The 25,658-nt window shown below is 48.3% G+C and overlaps 1 long non-coding RNA gene across 1 annotated transcript in view; it reads left to right on the top strand.

Annotated features, from left to right (window-relative positions):
* Positions 1-25,658, top strand: part of LOC142775874 (uncharacterized) — a 75,924-nt gene that overhangs the window by 35,924 nt on the left and 14,342 nt on the right. The window lies entirely within an intron of this gene.

Here is a 25,658-nt window from a genome sequence, read left to right as displayed (position 1 = left end):
AAGTGAATCAGCAAGCACTTCACGACGGTTCGGTGACGTGTCCGACTAGTGGACACAAATTCGTATCTCTTTTTCCAAGTCTTCAGTGCGCCAATACACCTAATATATAGCTCAATCGTGGTTTAGAGTGCTGTAGTCGCACCTGGCTGCGCAGCCAACTGTGCAAGAGAGTCGCGCTTTGCACTAATCAAAATTGCGTAGACAGGTGGCGCTGCGTGTCCGCAAACCTTAGGACATTTATCAAGGATGTCAGTGGTGTGCAGTGTCGTGTGTGTGGAGAACAAGAAGAAACAGTTAAACATGTGGTACTGCAGTGCGAGGGAATTGGCACAGCAAAGATGAGTTTTGCCTCGCTGGAAACTGCTTTTGGCTTCGAGCAAGCCAGCAGAGACGATGGTCGGTGTTGGGTCGGTTAGACAGAGCCGCGGTCGCAGCGTCAAAGGGCCGCCTCGAATGCTGGCAAGCGACTGTTGTGGCGGTTAGACATTTTTGACTGCTGCCAAGTCTGAGCGGCTCTTGTTTTTCTCTTTTCTCTACCACCCCCCCCCTTGTTTTTTTTTTGGGGGGGAACTTCGACGTAGAAAAATGGTGAATGGTATTCTGGAAGTGCTGTGTTTGAGTGCCTCGAGCGTGCAGCGGAGGCGAACGAACGCATCAAGCCACGTCACACGTGAGACATGAGCGCCATCCGGCAGTTTTTTTTTTTTTTTCGAAAACAAAGTGCATGGCTCCGAGACGGGTGTGCGCACCCGTCTCAGAGGTGATAAGGTGTAGAACGCAAAGCGCCGGGTAGGTGCCACCACCGTCGTGTTTTAGCAAAGCGTTGGAAACACTTTCTTGTTCGTGCAAGCGTTGCATGGTCAGCACAGCGTGATAAGTGTTACGGTCCTTAAAATTACTTATGTATGCTTTTTCTACTAAAAGACGCACATGCAGAATATATACGTGTTGTTATGGTGCCCCAGACATGCGCAATAATTGCCATTTAATCGACGATTGCAAAAGTACGAAGGCTGAATCTTGAGCAACATTGGTGGGTGCTGCGGATGGGGTCCACCGTTTTAAATATCCGATGCTATTAAAAGTGGACAAACAGACAAATGTACAGACAGACAGGCAGGCAGACCAAACGTTTTGCGTCGAAGGTCCCCAAGAAAGACTATCGTCTTTAAAATTTTGGTCTGTCTGTCTGTACATTTGTTTGTTTGTCCACACTTAACGGCACCGGGTACTTGAAACGGCCGACCCCATCCGCAGCGCCCACCAATGTTGCTCAATCTTCAGCGTTCATACTTGTGAGATTGTCAATTGAAAAGCAACTATTGCGCATGTCTGGGGCACCACAACAACGCGCATATATTCTGCATGTGCGTCTTTCACTAGAAAAGGCATCCATAAGTAATCTTAAGGACCGTAGCACTTATCACGCTGCACTTACCATGCAACACTTGCACCAAAAGGCGAGTGTTTCCAACGCTATGCTAAGTTGGTGGCACCTACCCGTCGTTTTGCGTTCTATAACTTATCACCTCTGAGAAAGCGCACACACCCGTCTCAGAGCCACGTGCTTCGTGTTCCAAGAAAACTGCCCGATGACACTCATGTCTCACGTGTGACGTGACTTGATACGCTCGTTCGCTTCCGCTGCACGCTCGAGGCACTCTAACTCAGCGCCTCCAGAATACCATTCACTGATTTTCAAGTGCAGAACATCAAATAAATTATAAATGTCTTGTTCACTCTCTCCACACGCAAGACTATCGTGTTTCGACGACATTTGCAGGTTACCATGCAGACGCGGGCAAATTTTTTTTCCTACCATTTTATTGCAAAACTCGTAGCATTACCGCTGCATGATTAAAGCAGGGCGTGGATTCCACGTCCACCCATTGCGAAGGGTTGGCCACAAGATCATCATCATCATAATCACCCCTCCAGAGTCTGACGTCTTTAGCGTTGGCCCAGTTGTGCTGTCTTGGCAGGGTAGCGATGATGACGGTGGCCATGCGACGAACACGTTTTGCAAGTGGCAACACAAGCAATAACCACTGCGTTTGCTTATCGCTGACAGGAACCGTTGCGAGTGAAACATATCATTTGTACGCGGAACGTTAGAAATCACTGCGATCACGGCGCGCATAGGAGCACTGGCGGGCTTGTGACATGGTTTTGTCTTTATTGCGATAGCAATTATGTTTACACTCTCGACTGGATTTTGCCGATATATATATATATATATATATATATATATATATATATATATATATATATATATATATATATATATATATATATATATATATATATATATATATATATATATATATATATTGGAAAGGGGTTTATTGTTATTGGGGTTTTCTTGCGACGGTGGCCCTTCGATGAAAACACGATCGGGACAGAGCAACCGTCACGCAGATGCCGGCTACAATCAGCATGAGGTGAGCGAGAGAAGCCCAGAATCCAGTACCCAAGCACGGTGGCGATGTTGCTTGCCAACGATGCGTTTTCTTCTTCAGAATTTGCCCCCGCCGAAAAAGAGCCATCCCGGCGACCTAAGAGTCTGGAGGCAGAGGGCTATCACATGGCTTAAGGCGGGCGACGTGGACGATGTCACGTCCCCGCCGGCACATATCGTCAGATGGGGAAAGTGGCTCATTGAGAAAATTCACCGGCGAGGTTTGCTCCAAAACGCGGTAAGGGCCCTCGTACGAGTTTTGGGGAAAGACCGGGGGTTTGGTAAAGAACAGCCAGCCATGCAAGTGATCCCGGGGAATAGCTGTGGCTTTGTGAAGAGTCGGCGTTGTTTTCTTTTTGGCGGTGCTGTTCTTGTGACGTAAAGGTGCGTGCGAGTTCACGGCACTTTTCCGCTTTTCGGGCAGCTTCGGACACAGATGGGCATTCGGATGCGTCGGGACGGTATGGAAGTGTTGATGGTGTGGGATGTTTCGTGTCCATAAAGAAGAAAGAAAGGTGAAATTGCAGTGGGAGACTGTGCCGCGGTGTCGTATGCGAACGTGATGAATGGAAGAATGCGATCCCAGTTAGTATGATCAGATGTCACATACATCGCGAACATATCGCCGAGGGTGCGGTTAAATCTCTCCGTGAGCCCGTTAGTCTACGGGTGGTATGCCATGGTCTTGCGATGAACAACATGGCACCCAGAAAGCAGAGCCATGACGACTTCTGATAGGAAGGCTCGACCTCGGTCACCTAGTAGTTCTCGAGGTGCACCATGTCGTAGTATGAATCGATGGAGGACGAAGGACGCTACGTCCCGCGCAGTGGCACTTGCAAGGGTGGTGGTCTCAGCGCAGCGTGTTAAATGGTCCACAGCGACTATGATCCACCGATTTTCATCTGATGTTGTCGGTAGAGGGCCATAGAGATCAATTCCGATCCGATCGAAAGGTTTGGCAGGGCACGGAAGCGGTTGAAGCGCACCGGACGAGTGGAAAGGCGGTGATTTGCGGCATTGACAGTCAGGGCAGCCCATAACGAACTTCCGAACAAAATTATACATTCCACGCCAGTAGAAGCGATGGCGAATGCGTTCGTAAGTTTTGAAAACTCCGGCATGACCACATTGGGGATCGTCGTGAAAGGAGGCGCAGATTTGTGATCGCAAGCTGCGCGGGACAACCAAGAGCCACTTACGACCTTCGGAGGCGTATTTGCGTCGGTGTAGCAGCCGATCACGAATCGCGAAATGAGCAGCTTGACGTCAGAGAGATCGTGGTACCGCAGTGGTTGACGATCCAGAGATACAGTTAAAAAGGGAAACGATCCACGGGTCCTTGTGTTGTTCACTGGTAAAGGAGTCGAGGTCGAGAGATGCGACGGAGTTGGTACCAGTGGTTCCGCAGGCCGAGTCGGGAGGTAAAGGCGAACGCGACAGGGCGTCGGCGTCAGAATGCTTGCGTCCGCTGCGATAGATGACACGAATGTCGTACACCTGGATTTGCAGTGCCCAGCAAGGTAGGCGGCCAGAAGGATCTTTCAATGTGGCGAGCCAACAAAGTGCATAGTGGTCCGTTACCAGGTCGAATGGGCGACCGTAGAAATAAGGGCGGAACATGCGAAGCGCCCACACTAGCGCCAAGCACTATTTTTCAGTCACGCTGTAATTGGCCTCAGCTTTAGTAAGTGTGTGACTCGCATAAGCGACGACGTATTCGGAGTAGCCCGGCTTGCGTTGGGCGAGGACGGTGCCTAGACCAACCCCACTAGCGTCTGTGTGAACTTCCGTTGCAGCTGTTGGGTTGAAATGCCGAAGAATTGGAGGAGATGTTAGCAGACTACGGAGCGTGGCAAACGCGACGTCGCAGTCAGAAGACTAGGATGAAAGGTCTGCATCACCACGTAGGAGGTTGGTCAGTGGTGACATGATCGACGCAAAATTTCGCACGAAGCGCCGGAAGTACGAGCATAGTCCGACAAAACTGCGTAATTCTTTCAGTGTAGTAGGTTTCGGGAACTCAGCGACTGCTCGCAGTTTTGCAGGGTCGGGTCGAACACCATGCTTGGACACGATGTGCCCTAAGATGGACTGCTCTCGCGCGGCGAAGCGGCACTTTTTAAGGTTCAGTTGGAGCCCAGCGTTGGTTAAACATGTCAGAACCAGTTGGAGCCGAAGCAGATGTGTAAGAGAATTGGGAGAGAGAACGACAATGTCGTCGAGGTAGCATAGACACACAGACCACTTCAGTCCACGCAGTGTGTTGTCTGTGAGTCTTTCAAACGTGGCAAAAGCATTACAAAGCCCAAAATGCATTACATTAAATTCGTACAGGCCATCTGGTGCAATGAACGCAGTTTTCTGGCGATCAGCTTCTGCAATAGGAACCTGCCAGTATCCAGATTGTAAGTCTAAGGAGGAGAATAATTCGGTTCCTTGGAGGCTGTCAAGGGCGTCGTCGATGCGCGGTCACTGGATAGACGTCTTTCCGCGTCACCTTGTTTAATCGCTGGTAGTCGACGCAAAATCGAATCGATCCATCCTTCTTTCGAACTAGAACGAGAGGAGATGCCCAAGGACTGTGCGATGGTTCAATAATGCGACGGCGTAGCATCTCTTCGACCTGGTCGTTGATGACATGACGTTCTGCAGCAGAGACACGGTACGGTTTTTGACGCAATGGCTGGTGCAAACCGGTGTTAATGTAGTGGTGCACTGCGGAAGTGCGACCTAATTGCGGCTGAGAAACGTCGAATGAATTCGCGAAGTGCTGGAGGAGATTAAGAAGCTCGGCGCGTTCTTGATCACTTAAGGTGTCGGCGAGGGAACTCGATATGTCACTCGACGAGCATTCCAGTGGGGAAAGAGCATGAAGTTTGGTCGAGGTGCTACTGCACGATTCGTCTGGCATGTTAAGGAATAAAGAAGAATCAAGGTACTCCACTCGACTGAGACATTCGCTGGCAAGTAGCGTAAGCGGTGCAGAAAAGGGGTTGTAAACTAAAACATTGCTTCCGCCAGCAGTGACGTCAAATGTAGCGAAAGGCGAGGAAACGGCTCTGCGGCTCATGAAAATGTCGGAAGGTGTAAACATTACCGTAGCATCGTTATGGTCATCGCAGCAAACAGGGACAACGGCAAGAGCGACTAGCGGAATTTCAGTGTCCTCACGCACGACGAGTTTTGGCGACCGCTCAAGAGTTTCGTGCAAAGGTTCGTCACACAGGTGCGAAAATTGAACTTCAGCGCGTGCGCAGTCGATGACGGCATGATGACGTGACAGAAAGTCCCACCCGATGATAACGTCATACGAGCACACCGAAAGGACGATGAACTCGACAACGTACATAGAACCTTGGATGAATATGCGGGCCGTACAGGTGCGGAGAGGTCGAACTGGTTGTGCGCTAGCCGTATGAAGCGATAGTCTAGAGAGCGGTGTGGCCACTTTGCGTAGGGAGTGGCAGAGCTGGGCGGCTATAACAGAAACGGCAGCACCTGTGTCGACGAGGGCAAAGGTAGAAACACCATCGACAGATATGGCGACGACGTTAGCAGGTGAAGTGCGAGGACTTGGGCATTTCGACGATGGCGCAGTTCTTGCCTCTGGGACTGCAGCGTTCAGTTTTCCCGGTTGGAGGAAGCGGGTCGGGGACACATTGGGGACAGTGATCGCCTGCGAGGAGGCGGGGAGCGGGGAGAGTGAGTCTGAGATGTGGGCTGGGGTGACTGAGACTCGGGAAGGTTAGTGTAGCCATACTGCGGTGAGAGATAGGGAGCAGGTAGGTACATGTGTGGTGGCTCATAGGGTAACGACCGAGTAACGTCATGGAATCGTTGAAAGCGACGGCGACAATATCGTGCCACGTGTCCTGAAGTATATACCGCAGGCGTAGCAGATCGGTCGATTGTCAGCAATGCGCCAGGAATTGCTGACTCGCGGTGCGGCCCAAGGTGTCGAAAGAGGGACGGAGTGGGGAGCAACTGAAGCCATGGGTGGCAAATGCTGCTGTCGGGGTCTGCTGCATACAACCTGGGCATACGTAAGAGGCGCAGCCACGGGCTGCATAGCCGGCGCATGGGGAACAGGCATGGCCACAGGCTGCTGGTGGGCAGCGATGGGAACAGCGTGAGCTACCTCTTTAGTAATAACGTCGCGGAGTGGTGAGGGCAGACGAGAGGACGGCGGCTGCTGCGTGAAGGGAATCAACGACAGTTGCCGAGCTACTTCTTCACGCACAAAGTCTTTAATTTCTTGCAGGGTTGGTGAGGGATCGGAACCAGAAGTAAGGCTGCAGTGAGAGTCGGCGTGGGAGGGAAATGGCCGAGTCAGGGCGCGCTGCTTCTCAACTCGTCGAAACTTTGACATAAACTGACAAGTTTCGCAACGGTGGCCGGATTACGGTCCAGGAGCATCTGAAATGCGCTGTCATTTATACCTTTGAGGATGTGCTGAATCTTCTCCGACTCGGACATGGTGGTGTTCACACGGTTGCAAAGACCAATAATGTATTCTATGTAACTGGTGAACTATTCCGATGGCTTCTGTGTGCGAGTCCGCAAGCGTTGTTCGGCTCTGGACTTGCGGACAGTGGGTCGGCCAAAAACGTCAGCAAACGACGTTTTGAAGATGGACCACGTCGTAATGTCGTTTTTGTGGTTTTTATACCACATTTCGGCCATGTCAGCGAGGTAAAAGATGACGTTAGTGAGCTTGTCCGCATCATCCTACTTGTTCGCGCTCACCAGTTCGTAGTTGGTGAACCAGTCTTCCACGTCGGTCTCATCAGCTCCGCTGAAGATCTTGGGCTCGCGCAAGCGAAGAACGCCAGAGTTGCTGGAGGATGGAGTGGAAGAGCCAGGTTGCGCATTGTTGGTGGCCATGATGGGAGGTAGCGTTCGGTTGCGCAGCTCCAGGTTTAGACGACGGCGAATGGTAGGCGATGGCGAATGGTAGGTAGGTAGGCGACGGCGAGTGGCAGCACCCAGGTTCAAGCCACGGGGAATGTCAGCACCCTCCACCACTTGAAAAGGGGTTTATTGGGGTGTGTTGCGACGGTGGTCCTACGATGAAAACACGATCGGGAAAGAGCAACCGTCAAAAAGATGCCGGCGATGATCAGCATGAGGCGAGCAAGAGAAGCCCAGAACCCAGTACCTAAGCACGGTGGGGATGTTGCTTGCCAACGATGCGTTTTCTTTCTTACAATATATATATATATATATATATATATAGAGAGAGAGAGAGAGAGAGAGAGAGTAATAATTGAATGGGCCAGTTAGTCTTCATGAAGGTATGGGATATGGCACAACGGGAGCGTTGTGAACAAGGATAAATATATTTATTTCCCAACAGTTTCGGGAGGTGTCCTCTCTTCATCAGGGGATGAGTATGCATACATATATATATATATATATATATATATATATATATATATATATATATATATATATATATATATTCTTACGAAATCAAAACAGAGGTCTTGCCGCAGAGATTGAGACACCAGAAGCAGGTCGGTCCTTTAATTAGAACGCGCAAGAGAGTTCTTTTTCATTCATTTCAGTCTACTTCATGGCACATGCACAACTGCTATTGTCTTTCTTTTTGACAAGGACGTGACATTTGCCTCCCTCCGAAAGAGGCATCGTCCCGATGCGCAACTTAGGCGCTCTACCAGTCGTATGAAGTGGTCACATCAACACAGTAACCGGGAGCTAATTAACTCGATAAATATGGTTTCATTCGCACGACGTGCACGACTTCAGGTAAATGCTTTTGGCGCTTAGAACTACAGTCAGTGTCGGGAACAACTTTGTAGTTCACGTTGTTCAAGCGACGCGTGACGCTTTATGGGTTAAAGTACCGTCTCAGCAGTTTTTCAGACAGTCCACGTCGACGTATCGGAATCCACACCCAGATATTGTCGCCTGGTGTGTAGCTAATGAACTCGTGTCGGGGGTCGTACCGTTGTGCATCTTGATGCTGTTGATGACAGATGCTCACACGCGCGAGCTGTGTGGCTTCTTAAACGCGCTGCGTGAATTCTTCGGCGTCTACATGGATGTCGTCACACTCATGCGGCAACATGGCGTCCAACGTTGTCGTGACTTCATGACCGTGGATCAGACTGAACGGTGTCATTCCAGTGGTTTCTTGTCGAGCGGTATTATAGGCGAAAGTCACGTATGGCAATATCTGATCCCAGTTTTTATGTTCCGTGTCAACGTATATGCTGATCATGTCTGTGAGGGTCCTATTGAGGAGCTCCGTCAGTTCGTTTGTCTGCGGATGGTATGCAGTTGTTCTCCGGTGAGCTGTACCGCTGAATCTGAGAACCAACTCCAAAAACTCTGCGGTGAAGGCAGATCCACTGCATGTGATCACTGCTGTTGGAGCACCATGCCTAAGGACGATGTTTTCGATGAAGAACTGAGCGGCTTCTGATTCTGTGCCGCGCTGCATAGCTTTAGTCTCTGCATAACGGTACAGGTAATCGGTGGCCACAATAATCTATGTGTTCCCTGTTGTGGAAGTTGGAAAGGGACCCAGTAAATTCATTCCAATCTAGATGAACGGCTTCCTTGGTGCTTTGACTGGATGTAAAAGACCAGCTGGCTTGCTGGGAGGTGCTTTGCGTTTTTGCAGTCGGTGCAAGTTCGCACGTGATGGTTAACAGCAGCAGGTAACTTTGGCCAGTAGTACTTGCATCGTAGTTGGCAGAATGTTCGGGTGTAGCCTAGATGACCAGATGTTGCTTCATCGTGGCACGTTTCCATAATTTCTTTTCGAAGAGAGGCAAGCACGACGAGCAAGTATGGGTTGCCGGTTGGTGAGAAGTTTTTCTTATAGAGAACATCGTTTCGCAACCAAAAAGATGGCAGTCTTCTGGCAAATAACCGCGGCACGTCTTTAAGTCGTCCTTCTAAATATTCAATGAGTGGTAACAGCTCGGGGTCACTGCGCTGCTCCCACGCAATAGTGGCCGTGTTGACGACTCCCAAGAATATCGCGTCGATGTTTTCGTCATCCCGAGCGACAGTCTCTACTGGCGACCGTGAGAGACAGTCGGCGTCGGTGTACCGCTTCCCAGATTTATAGACGATGATCATGTCGAACTCTTGAAGCCTTAGGCTCCAGCGCGCCAAACGGCCAGATGGATCTTTAAGGTTGGTGAGCCAGCACAAAGAGTGATGGTCGCTAACAACTTTGAAGGAGCGGCCGTACAAATATGGACGAAATTTGAAGGCCCGTGTGCTCAGATTTGGGTGCACGTTAAAGAACCCCAGGTGGTCTAAATTTCCGGAGCCCTCCACTACGGCGTCTCTCATAATCATATAGTGGTTTTGGGACGTTAAACCCCACATATCATCATCATCAATATGGACGAAATTGGATGACCACCCACACCACGGCGAGACACTCCTTCTCGGTAGTCGAGTAGTTCTCCGTGCGAGAGAGAGTTCTGCTGGCGTAGGCTATTACTCTTTCACAGCCATCTTGCCACTGCACCAGAATGGCACCTAGACCTACGTTGCTGGCGTCAGTGTGAGGTGCTGTTGAGGCTTCCTGGCTGAAGTGCGCAAGGACTGGAGGTGTTTGCAGGAGTTGTTGTAGTTAATTGAATGCCATTTGATCTTGTTCACCCCAAAAGAAGGGCACGTCCTCACGTGTGAGTCGTGTCAATGGCGCCGCAATAGACGAAAAGTCCTCGATAAATCCCCGGTAATAGGCGCACAACCCTAAGAAGCGTCTGGCGGCATTTTTGTCACGTGGTGCAGGGAATTGCGCTACGGCGTCTATTTTGGTCGGGTCAGGTCGAACACCCTCGTGACTGACGATGTGGCCTAGGAAGATGAGTTCGTTGAAACCAAAATGACATTTTTCCGGCTTTAAATTAAAGCCGGCCGAACGTATGGCTTGGAGGACGGTGAATAAACGGCTGAGATGTTCCTCAAATGTTGCTGAAAATACAATAACATCGTCCAGATAGACGAAGCATATTTGCCACTTCAGGCCTGATAGTACGGTGTTCATGAGACGCTGAAAAGTGGCTGGCGCCGAGCACAACCCAAAAGGAAGCACCTTAAATTTGTATAGGCCATCGGGCGTCACAAATGCCGTTTTTTCACCATCTCTCTCGTCGACTTCTATCTGCCAGTAGCCGCTTCAGAGGTCCATTGAAGAGAAATAGCACGCATGACGCAGCCGATCGAGTGAATCGTCTATGCGGGGCAGTGGATAGACGTCTTTCTTCATGACTTGGTTCAACTTGCGATAATCAATACAGAAGCGCAAGCTGCCGTCTTTTTTTTTTTTTGACCAAAACCACGGGGGACGCCCAATGACTTTTCGAAGGTTGTATGACGTCATCCACGAGCATCTTGTGTACTTGCTTCTGAATCTCCTCGCGCTCTTTCGGAGCCACACGGTAGGGGTTCTGCCGAATCGGTCGCGTGTTGTCTTCAGTAATGATGCGGTGCTTGGTCAATGGTTTTTGCTGGACCTTTGACGTACGCGGAAAGCAGTCTTCGAATTGGTGTATAAGTTCAAGCAGGCACTTCCAATCAGAGGGCGGTAGCGTGGAGCAGATGTCCACCGACAAAGTTGTCGAGGTGGGGACAGTCGCGTCATCTGGTTACAACGCAAAGCAATCCTCGGCTTGGTCTACATCGTCGTAGTAGGCAATTGAGGTACCCTTCTGGATTTGACGGCGCTCGTTGCTGAAGTTTGTGAGGAGCACTTCTGCCTGCCCACCAGTAAGCGCCAGGACGCCCCTCGCGATGGAAATGCCTTGGGTAAACAAAAGAGCGACTATGTGCTCCCCTATCAAATTTTTATAGCAAGGCCACCCACTGGACACCGACACAAGGCAGTAGAATCTCGGTGGGAGTGTCACATCGTCGGCTATTCGCAAACGGCCGCGTGGTTCGTCGCTGCTTTTGTCGGCATATGGATGTGCGCAAAACGTGACCGTACTTTGAGGGATGTTGATAACAGCGCCATGATCTTGCAGAAAATTCATGCCCCAATTTAACTCTTTACAGCAGCCTGGCAACAGGACGAAAGTGGCCACGAAGCTAGAATCCATGATGCGAAGTCGAGTGGTGCATTTACCCGTGGGAGTCATCAACTCACCACCAGCACTCCTTATGTGCGGCCCTGTCCACGATGTCTTGACCTTTCTAAGGTCGCCGGCGAGCTCTTGTCGCATGAATAAGAAGTCGGCGCCAGTGTCGACCAGTGCTGTAACGTGATGTCTGTCAACGATAACGCTAAGATAGGCACGTACAACATCATCGGCATTAGCATTCATTGTCGTATTCATCGTCGTTGTCATCACATCTTCTTGCGATGATAGGGGGAACTTTTCAGTGTCTCGACGATTGGCAACCTTACCCCCCGAGGTCACAGCAGTTAGTTTCTCCGGCGCGGGCTTGGCGAACGACCTCTGGTGACGTGCGCGTAGCTCTGAGGGAAGTCACGATGACGCGCAGGTGATTGAGATCGCCAGCGACATGGTGGGGTTGCTTGGCCAGGCGATGGTTGATCAGCATCATAGGCATGGTGGTCTTCGGAGCGGAAATAAACGGGACGAAAAAAGTTCCCGAACCCGGAATCGTCATGACGGGAATAGCGGGCAATGTTACCGGGTTCTCCGCAGCGGAAGCAAATAGGTCGACAGTCGGCCATGCGCCATAAGCCAGTTCGGCGAACTGGTGGTCGTCTCGTAGAATCTCGTTGCCACCAAGGTACGGCAGCGGCTCGTGGCTGGAAGGGCGTCGCCACAAATGCCGGTGGAGGGCGATAGACCAGATCAGCGTAGCTCGCTGGATGTAGCTCAGGACTTGGTACGGGTGGTGTAATGGCTTGCCTACGCTCCTGGCGGACGATTTCGGCAACAGAAGCAACTGGCGGTGGGGTAGGGGGAACGCAAAGGGCCCGAAGTTCCTCACGCAGTATTTCCCTAATCATTTGTTCCAGGGAACTTTCGCATACGGCAGCGTTCTGAGCTGCAGCACTTACTGCCGTGTGGTGCGGCAGGCGGTCAAAGTGTCGGTATCGTTGTTGCAGTGCGCGCTCGACGACAGCCGCCTCTCTTATGAATTCATCTACAGTTTCAGGTGGATATCGTACGAGGCCCGCAAACACTTATTCCTTAACACCCTGCATTAGGTCACGCACCTTCTTCGCCTCGGGCATGTGAGGGTCAGCTCGTCGAAACAGACGGATCATACCCTCTGCGTACATGGCAGCTGTTTCATTGGGTTTTTGCGCGCGGGCCACAATCAGTTGATGTGCGCGATCCCGTTGGTCCGAGTTCAAAAATGTAGCGAGGAGCTTTCGACGGAAATCTTTCCAAGATTGTAATGTAGCCTCGCGGTCCTCATACCACGTGCGAGCGCTGTATTCCAGTGCGGAATATGCACGGCCAAGTTTGCGCTGTTCGGTCCAGTGGTTGGATACAGCGACCCGTAGGAGCTATTCGAGCCAGTCCTCGACATCCTCGTACTCTTCCCCACGGAAAAATTCAGGAACGCGAGGATGTTCTAGAGTCACCTGCGAGGGAAGAGTGGTCTGCGATGAGGGGATAATGATGGACAGCGTTACACAGGATAGTCAAAGATCTACTTCGCATCTAATAATTAAGAAAAAGATTCCAGCGCGTGGAATCGAACGTCCGACCTCTTTCTTGCGAGTGCGTGGCGTTAGCCACTGAGCCATGAAGGAGCACCTCCTTCAACGTTGAAACGGCAAGCCATTTATATCTGCCACTTACCGCTGGTGACGCAGATCTCAGCGGAACTATCATGTTTTCAGCATTACCAGCGAGATGGCGTAATGAGCGCGCGTCGTGACGGTCTGGCAACGTGCGCTCATGAGTTCATATCCCACGCGTACCTTGTCCCGTAGAGGGCGAGAGGGAAGACGCTCACGCGTGCGCGTGCTTATCTTGTGGTGGGGAGAATTGTACGCCTTAGGCTTTCACTGGAAGAATTTTATTGTAGTTACCGGGCGTACAAATGTCACTGCACTTGCTGCACAGTCTCCATTTGCGTTTCAGACACAGTAAAGTAACAACTGAGACACTTATTCGCGTTCATCAGTGCCTGTGAGTACGTTTTGTGCGTCATTTGTGCGTGAGCAACGCGGGACACGTTTAGATCTGCTTACTATTCTTCGCGTGACATATCAATTTGTTGCTATCGCATTCATAGCTTCACCTTTGCGACAAACCTGTGGGTTTTTGCTTTTAGAGGCGAAGCTCCTTATGGCGTAGCTTGTGCGTCCCCAGTTGTCGTTGTGCGTAACCCGTGGCACATACCCGCATACCAGTGGCACATACCCGCCCTCGGGCACATATCCGCATGTCCACATATTACGAAAAACGTAGCACGGCTGACAGCAGAAATGTGGTACATGCTCTCGTTTAGTCCTTGGATTGTCCGTGGGATAGTGGTTCTTGTATATAATGAATATATGGTAAATAGAAGTGAGATGGCGTTACCTAAAGTGTTCACGAGATGGATGAACGGACGCACGGACGGACGGACGCACAAACGAAAGCATGTACGAATTGATGGACGCTTCTCCCCCTCCCTCATCATCATTCATTCCGTGGATATGGTGTGATTTTTTTTATTTTGCGGGCCTCTGTGGTAAGCAGAAAACAATAATACTTAATGGGTATGAAGCTAGTTAGAAACTGTCTAATCGGATGTTTAGCTACCCAGTATACCACTTTCTCTTAGAAATTTTGCTCAGTTTTGTTGCTTCAAATGTTACTTAATGAAAGTAGCCACTAGTGTGACTTATTTGAAGCAACAGTCAGCAACTTACATTTGGTTGCGCTGTCATTGAGTGCGTCGGCAAATTTTTAGTCTTTAGATAGAATTATCAGGGGCACCCTATATTAATCCATAACGCGTTTGCGAATGTATAAAAAGATACATTACGAAAGTATTGTATCGGATATAATAATTGCCGTACTATCTTGTTCATGTGATACTTCAGCAACGAATATCTTGTATCGTACCGCGATACAATTTCATGGCATATTTGCCCAGGCCTGATCCAAATGCAACCGGGATCGAAGCCGCAAACTTTGCGTCAGCAACGGAGCATCATAATCAGTCACTGCTCCACCGGGGTACGCTTGCCCGTGTACCACGCAACGCTTACGCTCAGACACATATATATGCAGGGCTCTTCTTTCGTTGTGTCAGTGATGAGTTCTTGATATATTCAACTATATACTTGGCAATTTTTCACTCATCATCTGCAAAGGAGTCTGAAGGCCATGATGTCTACGGTCACTATTCACCGAACTCGTCTCGGAGCACTTCCTTGTGAACATCAGACTTGACGGAAGTAAATTACAAGCGTGGTAGAATTAAAACATTAACACCGACCAAGAAGTTGAAAATATAACACCCTAACACCCTTTCAGCTTTCACGGAAGCCTTCCTAACTCGAGTGAACAATGCTTTCATCTGAATGCCGAACCGTTATTATATTTTCAACAACACTTTTTCGGTCGGTGTACAGTAATCTAATTTCTGTCATACCATTATGTCTCAAGCAGACAAGATTTAGTCCAATTCTCCATTTCGAAATAAAGTATAGCACGAAAGTGGGAACAGGAAATGAACATTGGCAAAGTGAAAACCGAAAGTGAGGGGGCTGAACGGAAGTGACACTATATACGGAGGTTAGGTATGAACGCTTTAAATGTGCTACTATCATTTATTATTTATTTATTTATTTATTTTCTTTGTGTGCCCTATTAGGTTAGAGGGCAGCAGCAGGGTCAGCAATACTCAATAAGTTCGAAAAAAATCATTGCTTCAAAAAACAAAAAAACGCTACAGCATTTTAACCTTCATCAAGCAACATACACTATACACGTTGGTCACCCGAAGGACTGCATTGATTTTAAAGATTGTCAACCACTTGTGTGAGTATTTTTCGAGAATTTCGTTTCCTTTATTTGTGTTTTTTTCACTTCCAACCTACGATTCCAACACGTTTACTCACACTACGTGTACCATTACAACCTTCTGCGACTGATTTTCCATGAACTGTAATGAACTATTGCGATCTATGCAAGTTTTCTTGCATTAATTTTTATGCAACGCATTTTCTTGCTATTTACATAGCTTTGAGTTTTTTGGATTTTTTTACTGCATAACATGTCTTGACAGTCTCCTTTAAGACCTCCGCACTTATGCCCAATGGTGGTATTTGGGCCAGGCTCTCAGAGCTCAGCCAGCTTAAAGAACTACCCATTAGGGCCACAGACACATCCATAGTTCGTGAATCCCCATCCTAAACACAGTCTTTCTCGCGTGTGCCACTTTACCGTAACAGAAATTTCACTCATGAAACGACGAGTTAGTTTCCCCCAACCCTACATTGTTGCAACAGTTGTTTTCATGTGATACTGCACCAGCTTCCAAATCGACCCATTTTACCTGGTACATTATCTTCGTGATTGTCTGTAGCAGATTGTAATGTTTCATCACCTCAGTGTAATAATTTAGTTGTGCCATCGTTGTTCACTTCGTCGTTCAGCTCACCACCATCATGTCGTTGCTTTGTCGTTACTGCACACCAACGCATTCGCGTCAAACGAATACTTTTAAAGCCGATAGTCTTTCTTGGAGACCTTTGACGCAAAAATTTTGGTCTGTCTGTACATTTATCTCTTTGCTCGCCCTTAACGGTACCTTAAACGACACCAAACGGTACCCCGAACGGCGTACCCCATCCGCAGCGCCCACCAATATTGCTCAAGCTTTAGCGTTCATACTTGTGCGATTGTCAATTAAAAAGCTGTTATTACGCATATCTGAGGCACCAAAACAACACGTCAATGTTCTGTATGTGGGCCTTTATACTAGAAAAGGCACAAATAAGTAATTCTTAAGGCTGTAGTGTTTATCACGCGGAACTGATAATGCAACGCTTGGACGAAAAGGCAAGTGTTTCCAACGCTTTACTAGGGCTACACGGTGGCGACACCTACCCGTCACCTTGCGTTCTACACTTTACCGCCTCTGAGACGGGCGCGCACACCACGCGCTTCATTTTTCAAGATGACTGCCAGATAGTGCTTATGCCTCACGTGTGACGTGACTCGATGTGCTCGTTCACATCCACTGCACGCTCGAGGCACTCTGACGCAGCGCCTCCAGAATACCATTCACCAGTTTCCTTGCGCAGAACATCAAATAAACGTTTTATTCACTCTCTCAAGACGTAAGACTATCGTCTTTCGACGACATTTGCAGTGTAACATGCAGATACGGGGCAAAGTTTTTTCCTGGTGTTCTAACCAGGTCCCGATCAAAGCGAAAGAAAAAAAGTCTTCGTACACGTGATTTTTTGCGTTATATATACACAAAGTAATCTTTATAACAGGTGTGGTGGTCCAGGGCCACCGATTTGCCAAAAGAGTGGATGAACTTTCGAGCGAGCCACTAGAAATTTCTTGTTGCCGAGCACCTGGCCAAGAGCTAGCTTTTACCTTTTAATGATATTTACCCGGCGGTAGCAATTCCCGGCCTCCCAGAGCATCGCTGGATGTTCTACTATTTCACCGAGGTGATAGCGGGACAATTTGCGCCCAGAGAACTTTGCAGATGTTTAGGGAGTCATGTTTCTAGATAAGTACCCGTAAACCAGCGATCACCAGCTCGTAGCACTCCTCTACCCATTTGAAAAATAAACGATGATTTTCGGATCAATACTGAGAATCAAACCCGACCGTTTGTCGGCCCCATATCCCTCAATAGTGACTATACATACCTTGGGAATCAGCCCATGCTGACTTTAGGTGCGAAGCCTGATAACAAAAGGGAATCCAGAAGACGTTAACGGCAACCGGGCGTCTGATGGAAGCGAAAATGACAAGTGCGGCATTGCGAGATAGATGACAAAAGACTTGATCAAATAGGAAGCAGGGGTAGCTGACAATTTGATTGGCATTAAAAGAAGAAAATTATTATGAGAAGGTTGCGTCATGCGAACGACAGAAAGCCCGTGTACACTTGCAGCAATGAATTTGGTGCCGAGAGATGGAAAATATAGCTGAAGACGGCGTAGTGTTAGGTGGGGCAATGAAATCGAGAAATTTTCACGCATATCATGGAATCCCATAACGCAGGGCATAGTATTAAAGATCAGCGGGAGGCATTCTGGTGGTGGCCAGTGTTGAAACGACATCGCGATTTTAATTAATGCCCGTCGGTACACCCATGCAACATGCTTAAAGTTAACGTTAAAGCTGGAATACGGTCGCAATTCCGTGCCCGTGCTTAGTGTTTCAGAAGGTTGCCAAGATTCCCGTCGAATAATCAAATCCAATATGAAATAGGGTACACTTTTAATGAAACCAGCTAACTGTATCTAAAGCCAATAAGACTGAAATGTGTGCTGGGCTTTACTTGGAAAATAAATTAACTTGCAAAAGGTCTCACGAGAACATTCGCGCATTGATATGCGAGTAGCATTCTGATCATTCATGCCTCATTGCATTTGTACCAGATGGCGCATCTTTTGTCTAGGCTTGCTTATAAATTAGGGAATATGTTAAGGCCGCACTACAGGAAACTTACTCTTTGGCGTGACTCTTTTGGCTGTTCTAAGTGTAAAACAGCGCTTTTTGTGTTTTTTTACCGTGAACATTTCGAACAGATAAGAAGCGTAATAAAATTGAATTACACGCGAGCGATCGCCAATTTTCTCCTCAACGCGGTGAATGGGGACCCAGACACGCCACATTCTGGGTGCTTCCCTCGATACCCATCGAATAAACTACAACTTGGTTCAGACTACATACGTGAGCGAATTTTCGCACTGCTCGCTCGCTGTACGACTAGACACTTCCGGTCTGGCTCCGAAACATCCTCTTCCCGACCACTCACTGTTAGAGAGGCTGAACGCAGTGTATCGAGGCTTGAAGCGCGTACGCTCAAGGGGGCCCCGCCCGGGCACGTGGAAGAAACCAGAAAGCGTTCGATCCACTCGGCAAAAAGTTTCAACAATTCCGTCTTGCTGAAACAAGCAGCTAACAAACCTGGCTTCTCAGCTGCTTCTACACTGACTGCTCCGAACGAATTTCTCGATTCTTCTTTTTTTTTTTGTTCTTGTCTCCCGTTTCCCGTTCAACATCTTGACGACAATGGAGGGAACACTTCGGCGCTCTTGGCTTTCCGGTGAAGCCTTCCCTACCGCGGCCTCGAGTAACTTGCATTAGAGGCACGCATGTATAGAGCGGAGGCAGTGGCAGGAGAGTGACGCACCGAGTGCGGTCCCGGCGTTTCCTTCCTGCTCGAGAGTCGCGGCGCTAACGGCTTGGCGCGCATGAAGGATGCGAAGAGAAAAGCCGCCGCGCCTCTGGCATCTCGTTAACGCGATTTCGAAGGCAACGCGCTGGCGACTCCGGCAAATTAGGTTGCACGCGATGAGCGGCAGCGGCGCTCTCTTCATTAGGGGAATGGACACCTTGGCGGCAGGCGCCCTTGATCCGGTGAAATCGCTGCGCGGGACTTGCGGCGGCAGCTGCTTTTTTTGCGCCAGCGGATGCTGCCACCGCCAGCAGAAGAGCAGGCCGTTCTCTTCGGTGTTCGCAAGTCGGCGCATGAACTCGGGCCATCGCGCCTGATGTCGTCGGGTGGCGGAACGAACAGCACCCAAGATCGCTCTTGCTGCGACTGCTTGCCAATTTTCTTTTTTTTTTTCTTTTTTTGTTTTGGTTTGTTCCTGTTCGTTTATTGCTTTTTCTCGTGGAATGGGGTTTCTTCACCACACCCAGTGCCTTCCGTTTCCTACCTCTTTCTCGTGTGTTCGTGAGTGAGAAGACGCGTGGTGATGACTGAGAAGGGGATAGGTTAGGAGCTGGAAGAGTTAATCTTACTTTCCAGTACAACTGGCTTTTCAATCAGGAAGGAGCTGCATGCCTAAATAATACCCTTTAGTAATATCTGAGGTCTGATTTCCCAAAACTGCGATATGATTATGGGAGACGCCGTAGTGGGAGGCTCCGGAAATTTTGACCATCTGGTGTTCTTTAACGTGCGCCGAAAGGGCCTCAATAATTTTGACGCACCAAAACGCGACCGCCACGGCCGGGATCGCAACCGGGATCTTCGTATCAGACAGAGCACTATAGACACTGATCCACTGCGGCGGACAAATAATTCACCTTGAAAAAAAAGCAACCTTTTGCAACAAGTTAGGGATAGAGCCACATAGATTTGTGTTAGCCTGCAATAATTATTTCTTATATCTACCAACAATATGCGCTATAGCATTACTGTATTTGGTTTAGTTTTTTCCTACTAACCATTCTAACGCACAACATACATGATGATTACAGACATTATTAAATATAATATTTGGGGACTTACGCACTGAAACCACAGTATAATTATGATAATACCTGGGGTTGTGCGTCCCAAACCCATCATGTGATTATGAGAGGTGCCATTGTGGAGGGCTGCGAACATTTTGACCATCGGGTGTTCTTTACCGTGCACTGACATCGCACAGTACACGGGGCTCTACCATTTCGCTTCCAAAAAACATTTGACTGCTACACCGGCATCGAACCCGCGACCTTTCCGTCGACAGCCTAGCACCGTTCCCACTGTTTTACCGAGGCGGACGATCTGATTATGAGGGAAGCCGTAGTGGAGGACTCCAGAAATTTCGAACAACTGGTGTTCTTTAACGTGACATTATAGCAGGGGTCTCAAAAACACTGCCCATGTTGACTGCGAAAGTCTCTCTTGCGGCATGCGGCCCGCACGTGCATGGCTATATCCGTCGCATAATTTTTTTTTCAATTTTTATAATAAATATTACGCAGGCATGACTGGTCTAGAACATTGTTTTCGTGAGCTATCTCATGTGGCCTCCATGTGTTGAAACGTAACCATGAAACAAGAACAGTGTTTTAGAGTGGGCGCCCAGATTGTACTCAATTTGCAGAACGGCATTGACATGATGTTAGATGGGGTCCTGGTCACCCCAAACGTTCTTCAGAAATCACCTGTATTAGAGTATCGGAAAGTATTTTTTAATGGTAGTGCTTGCTGACAATGTGTACGAACTAACCGCGCCTGCACGCCACTCATACAGTCCTCCCTGACCCGACCATTGTGAGACTAAATTCTGTGACTGCGACCGCTGACTGAGATGAGTTTGAGACCCCCGCTATATAGAGTCGAAATTTTCAGTTTATAAGGTTCGACAAACCATCACCAGTTTTTGAATGATGTTGTTTAACTAACACAATGTTGTTAAACTAGCGTGATTCGCGCAGCAGCCACTGTAAAATAACAAAAGGTGTCTTGTTATTATGGCAGCGAATATGACTACAGCCAGCGTTCTGAGCACTCACTTTGAGGCCTTACTACGAGAAAACTTTGATACTCTAAATCAAGGAATGCTGGCAGCCATGCCAAACTTGATTTTCTTGATAAGTTCGAAAGATCATCACAAGCGAAGAAGGAAGCGAGAGAGACAATAAAAGGTGGGAACGAAGTTCTCAAATAACACTGTGGCGTATATTATTCTCAGAAAAAGAAAAGCTCAAGCATAGTTTGCATATACAAAGCTAAAGTATACTTCTATAAACTACACACATCTATACCCCATAAATTGGATGGAGGGATAGCCGCCGTGGTATACCTCAGTTGGTGGAGCATCGGACGCTTTTTTCGGATGTCGCAGGTTTGGTCCCTGCCAACGGCAATTTATTTTTTCATCCCCTTTTATTTTCTGGAAAAAATGGAGAGGGCACGGGTGAGCCACCCTCTGGCTATACGGCACTGGTAAAGCCTGAAACAAAACTATGAGGTAACGTGATTTTACGATGCGCTGACTGTACAGAAACTCGTTTTTGTTAAATCGTGGTGCCTAACGTACAACATTACCTTAGATAATCCTTCCCATTTTTTTTAATCCATGAAGGTAACAGGCCACGCCAAACAACACGTTATGAACGCATTGCTGCTCAGGCAGATTAACGAACTACTGCGAGCCTTGTGACGTCACAAATATGTGTTATAGAGAGATTTATCGTACACGCATATTCTCAATAAATTACACCAACACCATTTTCGCATGATCTATGAAAAATGCCACCTCTCAATATGCATTATTATCACCAATAAGAGGAATGCCTAATAAAGCTCAAACAACAGCCCTGTTTAGGGGCAGTATGCAACCATGATTAAGCTTTTTTGCCCAAAAAGAATAAAGCGACAGAAAATTGAATTTTCTCATTTTTTCTCTTGCTCTCTAGCCTCCCTTCCAGAAATTTCAAGCAAGTACGTGTGCCGAGAAACGTGTGGTGTCGTATAGCATCGTTCAATACTGCCGCACCCACCGAGGTATCTGAAAGGCAATGGCCTTGCGCAACTAGGTAGTACGCGAGGTCGCAGGTTTGATTCCCGACCACGGTACCACATTTCGACGAAGACGAGATGCAAAAACATCGGTGTACTGAAATTAGACGTCAATATTTCCTTTCATATTGTCGGTGTTCGACTCAACTGTTCTGAAGCGCGAGGTAGGTTCCTGGTGAAAATGAAAATATGCTTTCGATGCATTATTGGCAAATAACTACTGCAATTTAGCTTGACATTTAACGACCTACTTTTGATATTTGTATAAACTTCCCAGATGTTCGCTCGACATTCAATGATGAAACATACGCATGTGATGCTCTTGCTGACGATCATGATCACTGCAGTCATTGTAGTGCTTCGGTTGTTTGTCTACCGCAGAATGAATTCTTTTTCTTACTGATGCCCAGGGATCACTGTGTAGCGCTAAAACAGATGCGGCTACGTGCCTTGTAAGTTATTGCATTTCATTGGGCATTACTATGTTGTTGATAATCACTTCATCGTACTATTGTCATACTCAACCTTTGCAAAAAGTAAACTCTGAAAAAAGGGACAGAACAACACTGGCAACGGCACAAATTGCGCTTAGAGCACGGTTGCAGCTGCAATTTTACATCTTCCACATATGTATTTGCAGGTATGGCTTTACACGAACGTAATGCGTATACCTGTCTTCTGGTGTACGCATGCAAAGACTTTCTAACACTTGGCTAGGGTTTTACGGATCACAACTACGATAGGCTCATGGACCGCATGCCGAACAACGATATGGTTATGAGGCACACCGTTGTTGGCGACTATACTTCGGCTTTTTTTGGTCGGCACCTAAATCTGAGTATACGGCTTTTGTTTTCTTGATTAACTTTGTCAACTATAGGAGAGTTCAATATGCGTACAACCAGTGCCTCCTGTATAAAAATCTGTGCCGGGCACACCGCCATCGGGGGGCCGTCGAACGCCACTTTTCTCCGCTGCCGCTAGGGGCGCTGGGTAAACAGGGTGCCGCTGCTGCCATTCTGTCCGGGTGTTGCGTGCAGCCCGTTCAGTGGTGCGCAACTTCGTTTTGTGTGACAGTTTTCAGCAAGTACGCGCGTAGAATGCTTTACGATGGCCTACTTCTGTACTCCGCTGTGCAAATCGGACGAGAAAAAAAAAACGGCAGGGCTTTCCTTTCATGAACTACCCGCTGACGCAGACGCTCGAGCGCGCTGGCTTGACGCAATACGACGAGACAAGTGGTCATCGAACACCACCTCATGCTACACCAAAGTATGCAGTCGTCTCTTCAAAGAAGAGGACTTCGTCGAAGGCAAGCGGCGGCGCCTAAAGAAAGGGGCTGTGCCGTCAGTTTTTGAAGAATACTCGCCCCATCTCCAGCCAAAATCAACTCCGGCGCGAAATACAGCAAGCATCGACAAACGAGTGAGTGCTACAATGGCGCGCAGCGGCTCCGCGAGCGGCAACGTTGCTCCAGCAGTAGAGGATATGTCGGATTGTTGCGCGATGGACACATCGTCGGAGGCCAACTTGCGTGATCAAGGCGTCCAGGTAGACAGCACGTCAACTTCAAGTGTGCTTGTCGCAGAGAAAGCGAAGTGGAGAAGAAAAGAAAAGAAGTTGAGGAGCCAGCTGTTTCGACTGCAACAGACCGTCGACATGTACAAAATGGAATTGAAAAAGCTGCACGAGGACGCCCTGGTTGCGGATGTTTCTTACATCAAGAAAAGGGTGAAGGAAAAGGAACCTGCAGCTTTATTCTTCGTTGATCGGATTGAGAACTTCAAGAAGAAGAGGCCGATCTGGTCTGAGGAGACAACCCGACGTTGTGTAGTTTTAAGGCATTTGTCGACAAGGGCGTACGAACACATCCGCGGTGAAATGCTTTTGAAGCTTCCTTGCAGAAAGACTTTGAGCAACTACTTGGGAAACACCAGTGGAGAAACAGGCTTCAGCAAACTTGCCGAACCTTGCCTTAGAGTAGAAGCCGAAAGCTTGACTGTACCACAGTCAAGCGTGTGTTCACTCATAGTCGACGAAATGAAGATCAGGGAAACGCTGCAGTACAACAAACAGCAGGACTGCTTTGTGGGGCACGCAGATGTCTCTTTGAAACAACATGGTGGGGACCGCACCTTAGCAAACTCACTTCTCTGCTTCCTAATTACAGGACTCTCGATGTCGTATCTCATTCCAGTGGCCTAGTATTTTACCAAGGGGTTAACAGGCCCACGGCTTCACAAGTTGTTGATTTTTGTGCTTGAAAAAGTAGAAGCCTTTGGTTTCAGGGTAGTTCGCTTAGTGAGTGATAACCACAGAGTGAACGTCAATGCCATGACACTTTTGGGCGATGGTCTTCTCACGTACCGGATAGAACATCCCTGTGGCTGCGACAGGCTCTTCTTTTTAAGTTTTGATCAATGCCACGTTTTAAAAAATGTGCGCTCGCCGTTTTTGGCCAACGACATTGGTCCGAAAGGAGAGGTCTCATCCTGCTACATAAAGAAGTTCTACGACCAACAGAAGGACCTGGTTGTATAGCCTGTCCGCTACCTCAGCCGAAAACATGTCTATCCAAATAACAGAAAAAAATGAATGTCACAAGGGCAATTCAGGTCTTCTCGCCTGATGTTACTGCAGCCCTGGAGCATCTCAAGAGACCAAGCTGGGCATACATCGAGTGTATCATTCGCAGCTGCAGGCCTGACCATCATTTTCATGCAAAACATCCATCGTTGGTTCGTGCTGCATGATACAAGCAATACGACCCAGCACATCCACAAAAAATGGCCTGACATTCGGCAATTTGACGATGCTAAAGATGCAATACTGGAGTGGCTCGAGGTCACGCTGCCCATGTACTTGGATGAACTGGAAAAGCTGTCGCAGTCAAAAGAAATTTTTGATGAAAAAAACGTATGAAGCATTCCTCCTGACCACATATTCCACAGTTGCCTGTATCAAGTACCTGCTCGCAGAGGAGAAGTTCTTGTTTGTGCTCACTCGTAAGTTAAATAGTGACCCCATCGAGCCGCTGTTTCGAACACTGCGGATGTCCTCTGGATGCAATGACATGCTGAATGTTCGTTCGGTTTTGCAAGGGCTGGAGAAGGTTTTAATAGCTGGACTCGCCGCATCCAGCATGACACCAAACGTTGCACAGCGAGAATGTGCCCAAATGTCAACAGGCACACTGCTCACTGAAGCTTCTCCTTCGCTAGCACAGCAGCCGCCTCAGCTACAGAGAGCTGCATGTGTTTTGCAAAAGCTCAATGCAACAGTCTTGCCTCAGCACTTGCCGTCACTTGAGATTTCTGCAACTGTTTATGTTGGGGGCTATATTGGCCGCGTCATATACGTGCACATGCGTGGTGGAAGTTGCACTGCAGTCTGCACAAAGCCAGCGAGCAATCAACCTATCTTGCAGTTCACTCGCAGCCATGACCGAGGTGGTCTATTTTACCCGTCAGACCAGTTGCTCTTTGCCGTTGACGTGCTGAGGGCATTCGTGGATCGTGCTCTGAAGGACAATCATACTCTAAAAAAGCCATTGTCTACTCTGGTTAAGTATGCTGTGCCAGCACTGTGTGCTTCAAACCTGTTCAAGTGCAAGGAGATGGATGACAATCACAGAGCTAAGCTCATGGAGCAGATATCTGTTCGGTTTTTGCGGCCTCTGCTGGTGAACTATGCATTCACTGTCAGCGACAAGCATGATGCTTTCAAGTACTTCGCGAAAAAGCCCCTGTCAAGAAAATATGCAAAACTGCGAGGCAAC

Source organism: Rhipicephalus microplus, chromosome X (genome assembly GCF_043290135.1).
Source record: "Rhipicephalus microplus isolate Deutch F79 chromosome X, USDA_Rmic, whole genome shotgun sequence".
Lineage (NCBI taxonomy): Eukaryota > Metazoa > Arthropoda > Arachnida > Ixodida > Ixodidae > Rhipicephalus > Rhipicephalus microplus.
The sequence above is the reverse complement of the archived record's forward strand: the minus strand, read 5'-3'. Positions and strand labels throughout refer to the sequence as shown.